Below are 7973 nucleotides of genomic sequence, written 5' to 3' on the forward strand. Positions count from 1 at the left end.
TAATACAATTTGTCTGAACATTTGCAGATTTGTTCCAAGCTTGGCCAGAAACAGACCTAGAAAATTCTGGACATCTTGAGAAAGCTGCTGTCTACTGAAAATCTTCTGCGCTGTTGTCTTGTCCTCAGAATGTGAAGTCAGAGCGTGGTTATGCTCTGTCTTTTTAAAATGAGGTCACGGTGACATCCAAACAAACAAGCAAACAAAAACAAAACATCAATTTTAAGAAAAGTAACGATAAACCAAATCATAGATTGATAAATAATGAGGATATTTGAACTGTTGACATATAATAATAATAATACGGACTGTGTTTGAGTTCACACAAAGTCTGTAGCGTTTCCTAACAGCTGTATATGCAGTCTACTTCAAATTTAGAAGGTATGCTGTGAACCCACGTAAGGCCAATGTCAGTTATTTGTCAAGTCATCTGAATGAAGCATGGACTTATAACATTAGTATTAGCACTCACCTCGCTACTACTAATAAGCAGCTCAAGCTAAAAGCAAATTAATTTACCCGTGCTTCACCTGTCCATCAGATTTCATGAAATTCAGCCCTGTGGCATTTGTGTAACGTTTCCTGACTGACAGAGAAATGACACTGAACACAAACCTCCATGGTGAATGAAATACACACAACTGCAAGTAATGGCACATTACACCTACTTCCTCTGATAATGTTACGTCTTAGCTGATATTGAAAAACTCATCTCTTTTTCAATACCAACCGACATTATGTCATGTGACCTGACTGAAGGGTTGTAAAACTGACCAGGTAAAAACAGAGAAATCCACTTGTGATGAGATATTTTGAGCAGTAGAGGAATTTTTTTTACTAATCAGCTGCTGTATGCAATTCCCCAAAGGATTAGTTCATTTATCCAGCCATCTGTCTTTTATTTTATTAAGTTGTCAATGTTTATTCATGAAAAATAATCTGTGAGCAAGTATTTTTGTCGTTTTAAATGTAAAAAGTAAGAACTACGGGTCATAAATAGCAGCCGATAACTACAATCATTCAGTTTAACTTTTCATCTGGAAGACATTACATTATAACTGGAAATGGAGAAGTACAGTCACCTGTTGGCTGCATGGTTCACTTTCTTATTCCAGTAAAAGGAAAAGTAAGCTGAATCCCCACGAAAATATGTACACACACACACACACACACACACACACACACACACACACACACACACACACACACACACACACACACACACACAGCATGTCCAATTTGTCAACCCACTGTTTAGATGGGGAATTCTCACAACGTGACTCACAGCTGCGTTCAAAGAAAGACTCGTCCATGTTTGTGTGATCGGAAGGGGCTTCAGTTTTGTTACTCAAACCTTCTGAGTTACTGTGAATCAGTAGTTTTCCTATTTAAAGGTGGTAAGAGACACCTTTAAATAGCTCATTTGTTGGTGTTTGTGGTATTCTGCAGACTGTGACCTTAAAAAGACGTTTTGTTATCGTAGGAAGATATAAAATTCCATGTCCAATTGGACCCCTAATGTTATGCTGTCGAATAGACTGTTGAGTCGATAAAATGCAAACATTCAAGGTGAATGTTTGCATTCAGATGTGAGGGAGAGAGAGATTACGCCGTCTGTAAGTGGTTCATTTTTGTGTTTACTGAACAGGTGCAGATAACGCTGCGAGGAACAGAAAGTCATCAGCTCTGCAGCAGGATGTAACGAAAATCTAAACATGTTTTGGCCTTTTCCAAATCCTGTGCTGCTGTGGACCACAGCGAGGAATAAAAATAAGGAAAGTAGTTTTTAAAAAAGAAGCTTAAGTCGTATTTTTTAAAGTAGGTTTGCTTACCTGTGCTTTATGACAAACTGCTTGTTGGCTGTTTCAGACACACTGAGATTAGCATTTGTTTGAATAAATATCAATGGCCTCTTGAAGTCCATTAGTAGTTCTACTTTTTGCCTCTTACTCCTGTGGGAAAGATCTGACTGCGTAGTAATAAATCCCTCTGTAAAGTGCATTCACATTTTAGCTCTTAACAGTTATTTGAAGTCCGACAGGTATAGCACACTGACCTTTGCAGAGCTTTTGTTGTTGTTATTAAAGACAGAAAATCAAAAAAGACTCAAGGCACTGAAGGGATTTCCTAACAAAGCTAACCCCTGGCTTCTATTGTTTCCCGCATGCCAAGGTTTCTGACCCAAATTCAGGACTACAAGGCAGATGAAATGGTCTGAATGCCAGTTTAAACAGAAACAATGTGAAAAGAATATCACCTTAATCAACACAGACAATGCATGAGTCACTGGGAGCATGGCTTATGAGCTGTAGTCAGCCTTCGGCTCGGATTATGGCTCCTTCTCTACAACCAGACAAACCACTGACCTCTACAGTCATTCCAATCATACAATGGCAACGTAATTCTGAAAGTAGCCTTGATTAGTCAGCAAGAGACAGAGTGCTTCAACAACAGGAATAGAATATGTAACTGTAATAGCAAGGCTGAAGGGCCCAAAAGCAGGCATAAGCATATGCACACCTTCAATAGACAGATGCAGACAGGAAACAAAAGGAAGACAGCATTGTATCTACACACAGAGAGCTAATCAAGGGAAACATACAGGTGCAGACGATCAAGCTAATGAGACAACGTACCAGAGTCTCAACAGTACTGTATTTGTCAGGATCTTTGTTATCCATAGTAATATCTACATTTAGTTTTGTCTGAACGGTTAGGTAAAAGGAAAAGGTTTCTGTCGATTCCATTAATTACATTTGTGTAGTTGAAATAAATAATTTCTGATATCCCCTCCTATTGCTTCTAATGTTGTAATGCAGTGATTGAGAGAGAAAAGTGCAATCTGGCAACATGAATATTGGACCCGCGTCCATATTTCTTTACCTTGTGCCTCAGCTGCCTGTATATTGACTAATTCATCGTGTCTTGCTGACTTGAGCAATAAAGAAACCAGGGGTGGGGGTTGCTGCAACGTGTTGCCAAAGCACAACAGAGGTGAGTCTATCAATGACACAGAGTCCAGTGCCAGCAGAAACAGCATCCCGAACCTAAACTGCCATGTGGTGAAATCAAGCAGAACGATGCCAAAACTGGCATCATTGCCAGGGTTTAAGAGGCTAGGTGGCTGCATGGTGGTTGGCAGCAGGGACACGTCGGCAGCCTGTCGTCCCCCAGAGGAGACTCATTGAGCAATGTGGAGAGATGAGATGAGGAGGAACAAACAAATGTCTGAGCACCATGCTTTATATGCGAAAGAGAGGCTGTTATTTAACACCGAATCTGACTTTAATGACTCCATCACGCTTTGAATCTTGAACAGAAGGATGTATTGTGGGATTGTTTTCAACAGTTTCGACATGTGACCCCCCTCGAAATTAAATAATGGAGCTACTGTGACCCCAATGACCTCTGTGCAATCCATAAAAGATGTGAAATGTAACGCTGACGATCACCATTATGCGAGGCGTTGCATGTCACCTTTTCTCTATAGTTGCACTTTCCTGTAAAAAAAGGGGGGTCAAAAGCGAGTTTTTCCTTCCCATTGTAGTCAAGGGGTTTGCTCATTGGGGGTTTCCTCTGTGTTATTGTAGGGTCTTTACCTTACATTATAAAGCACAATATAAAGCACCTTGTGGTACGCTAAATAACTAATCTGTTTAAGTTAATTACAGTTGTATGCACATTTACTATGATATCTGTTTTGAATCCAGTTTTGCACACAAACTACAGGGCAGAAGTTATCATCTTACCCCAAAGTTATATGCATCCAAAAACGTAAAAGCATTCACACATCAGCCATGGCTTATGAAAGCAAGTCAGTCGGAGACTAGTTTCCACTAGAAACTAACACGGACACAGCAGATCTGATAAACAGTACGCATGCATCTTCATTCTGCATGTTTACGGCATAATTAAATGTGTCAAATAATAATATTTTCCAATCTGGAGAAGAGAATTGTCCTCCAGAGCATAACAGTAATTGTGCCTCTCTCATTCCAATTGGGTGCTATGTGAAAATTGCCTTTCCACCGGAGCTGAGATGATGGTACTTTCATAATGAAACAACAAATGATAATGCGACATAACAAAATGTCACATTTTGAATGGACAAATGTCTTAAAATGTATTTATTTTCTTTTTCCTAACAATTAAACATATTCCGTGTTATTACATAACAATAGCATCTCACTGGTGTTACCTTTAACCTTTGCCAGTATTATCCTTCAGTCTCACGTGGTTACAGTGTAACGATAAAGCAACAAATTTGGAGATGATCTTTTATTTCAGTGGGCATGGCAGCTCAAAGCAGGGCCTTTTGTGAGTGAGTCAGAGTCAAAATCCAACATGATAATGGAGTTTATAACGAAGGGACAAATTTTCCTCCCCCAGCAGAGCAATATCCCAGCCACACGGCATCAACTGTTGTAAAACATCCCAACACTCTAATGCCAGACACCACGAACAACTCTAAAGGTTCGTTAGGTTCTTTGGGTCGACCGTGGCTCAGGGGGTTGGGAATCGCATCTGTAACCGGAAGGTCGCCGGTTCGATCCCTGGGCTCTCTGTCCTGGTTGTTGTGTCCTTGGGCAAGACACTTTACCCTACTTGCCTACTGGTGTTGGCCAGAGGGGCCGATGGCGCGATATGGCAGCCTCGCTTCTGTCAGTATGCCCCCGGGGCAGCTGTGGCTACAACTGTAGCTTTCCTCCACCAGTGTATGAATGTGAGAGTGAATGAATAGTGGCATTGTAAAGCGCTTTGGGTGCCTAGAAAAGAAGCGCTATATGAATCCAATCCATTATTATTATTCTGTTCATGCCCTAATTTGTTAAAAATATTCAAATGTCCTAGTACAGTCTTGTTATTTCTCATTTACTGGTTAAACTGGTCACAGAAACAGGAAATAAAACCCAGCACTGGATAGACTATTCTTCTGGGATTAGCATTTGCTAGTGTTTTGCTTGTGGACATGCCTGTGGATCAAGGGGAAAGCATGGATGTGTAGTCAGTGATATACAGTGGGGCAAAAAAGTATTTAGTCAGAATCAGAATCAGAAAGGGTTTTATTGCCAAATGTTGAGCAGGTTTACAACATTAGGAAATTGCTGCGGTGCTTCAGTGCAAACATACTGTCATAAAAATATAAAAGTCAGCCACCGATTGTGCAAGTTCCCCCACCTAAAATGATGACAGAGGTCAGTAATTTGCACCAGAGGTACACTTCAACTGTGAGAGACAGAATGTGGAAAAAAAAAAATCCATGAATCCACATGGTAGGATTTGTAAAGAATTTATTCGTAAATTAGGGTGGAAAATAAGTATTTGGTCAATAACAAAAATACAACTCAATACTTTGTAACATAACCTTTGTTGGCAATAACAGAGGTCAAACGTTTACTATAGGTCTTTACCAGGTTTGCACACACAGTAGCTGGTATTTTGGCCCATTCCTCCATGCAGATCTTCTCGAGAGCAGTGATGTTTTGGGGCTGTCGCCGAGCAACACGGACTTTCAACTCCCGCCACAGATTTTCTATGGGGTTGAGGTCTGGAGACTGGCTAGGCCACTCCAGGACTTTCAAATGCTTCTTACGGAGCCACTCCTTTGTTGCCCGGGCGGTGTGTTTTGGATCATTGTCATGTTGGAAGACCCAGCCTCGTTTCATCTTCAAAGTTCTCACTGATGGAAGGAGGTTTTGGCTCAAAATCTCACGATACATGGCCCCATTCATTCTGTCCTTAACATGGATCAGTCGTCCTGTCCCCTTGGCAGAAAAACAGCCCCATAGCATGATGTTTCCACCCCCATGCTTCACAGTAGGTATGGTGTTCTTGGGATGCAACTCAGTATTCTTCTTCCTCCAAACACGACGAGTTGAGTTTATACCAAAAAGTTCTACTTTGGTTTCATCTGACCACATGACATTCTCCCAATCCTCTGCTGTATCATCCATGTGCTCTCTGGCAAACTTCAGACGGGCCTGGACATGCACTGGCTTCAGCAGCGGAACACGTCTGGCACTGCGGGATTTGATTCCCTGCCGTTGTAGTGTGTTACTGATGGTGACCTTTGTTACTTTGGTCCCAGCTCTCTGCAGGTCATTCACCAGGTCCCCCCGTGTGGTTCTGGGATCTTTGCTCACCGTTCTCATGATCATTTTGACCCCACGGGATGAGATCTTGCGTGGAGCCCCAGATCGAGGGAGATTATCAGTGGTCTTGTATGTCTTCCATTTTCTGATGATTGCTCCCACAGTTGATTTTTTCACACCAAGCTGCTTGCCTATTGTAGATTCACTCTTCCCAGTCTGGTGCAGGTCTACAATACTTTTCCTGGTGTCCTTCGAAAGCTCTTTGGTCTTGGCCATGGCGGAGTTTGGAGTCTGACTGTTTGAGGCTGTGGACAGGTGTCTTTTATACAGATGATGAGTTCAAACAGGTGCCATTCATACAGGTAACGAGTGGAGGACAGAAAAGCTTCTTACAGAAGACGTTACAGGTCTGTGAGAGCCAGAGATTTTCCTTGTTTGAGGTGACCAAATACTTATTTTCCACCCTAATTTACGAATAAATTCTTTACAAATCCTACCATGTGGATTCATGGATTTTTTTTTCACATTCTGTCTCTCACAGTTGAAGTGTACCTCTGGTGCAAATTACTGACCTCTGTCATCATTTTAAGTGGGGGAACTTGCACAATCGGTGGCTGACTAAATACTTTTTTGCCCCACTGTATTACTTTAGGTTTGTTCGAAAAACACCTGAAGGACTCCAGTTTAACTGGTGTAACTCCAGTGTATGTGTGGAGGGTACCCACATGTTTTCACTGAGCCCCGTGTTCATCCTGCGATGATATATTTGACACTTTGAAGGCCAAAGTGGATCTTTCGATGCTTACGGATCCATACAGGGAGTGCAGAATTATTAGGCAAATGAGTATTTTGTCCACATCATCCTCTTCATGCATGTTGTCTTACTCCAAGCTGTATAGGCTCGAAAGCCTACTACCAATTAAGCATATTAGATGACGTGCATCTCTGTAATGAGAAGGGGCGTGGTCTAATGACATCAACACCCTATATCAGGTGTGCATAATTATTAGGCAACGTCCTTTCCTTTGGCAAAATGGGTCAAAAGAAGGACTTGACAGGCTCAGAAAAGTCAAAAATAGTGAGATATCTTGCAGAGGGATGCAGCAGTCTCAAAATTGCAATGCTTCTGAAGCGTGATCATCGAACAATCAAGCGTTTCATTCAAAATAGTCAACAGGGTCGCAAGAAGCGTGTGGAAAAACCAAGGCGCAAAATAACTGCCCATGAACTGAGAAAAGTCAAGCGTGCAGCTGCCAAGATGCCACTTGCCACCAGTTTGGCCATATTTCAGAGCTGCAACATCACTGGAGTGCCCAAAAGCACAAGGTGTGCAATACTCAGAGACATGGCCAAGGTAAGAAAGGCTGAAAGACGACCACCACTGAACAAGACGCACAAGCTGAAACGTCAAGACTGGGCCAAGAAATATCTCAAGACTGATTTTTCTAAGGTTTTATGGACTGATGAAATGAGAGTGAGTCTTGATGGGCCAGATGGATGGGCCCGTGGCTGGATTGGTAAAGGGCAGAGAGCTCCAGTCCGACTCAGACGCCAGCAAGGTGGAGGTGGAGTACTGGTTTGGGCTGGTATCATCAAAGATGAGCTTGTGGGGCCTTTTCGGGTTGAGGATGGAGTCAAGCTCAACTCCCAGTCCTACTGCCAGTTTCTGGAAGACACCTTCTTCAAGCAGTGGTACAGGAAGAAGTCTGCATCCTTCAAGAAAAACATGATTTTCATGCAGGACAATGCTCCATCACACGCGTCCAAGTACTCCACAGCGTGGCTGACAAGAAAGGGTATAAAAGAAGAAAAACTAATGACATGGCCTCCTTGTTCACCTGATCTGAACCCCATTGAGAACCTGTGGTCCATCATCAAATG

This window comes from Maylandia zebra, linkage group LG7 (genome assembly GCF_041146795.1).
Source record: "Maylandia zebra isolate NMK-2024a linkage group LG7, Mzebra_GT3a, whole genome shotgun sequence".
NCBI lineage: Eukaryota > Metazoa > Chordata > Actinopteri > Cichliformes > Cichlidae > Maylandia > Maylandia zebra.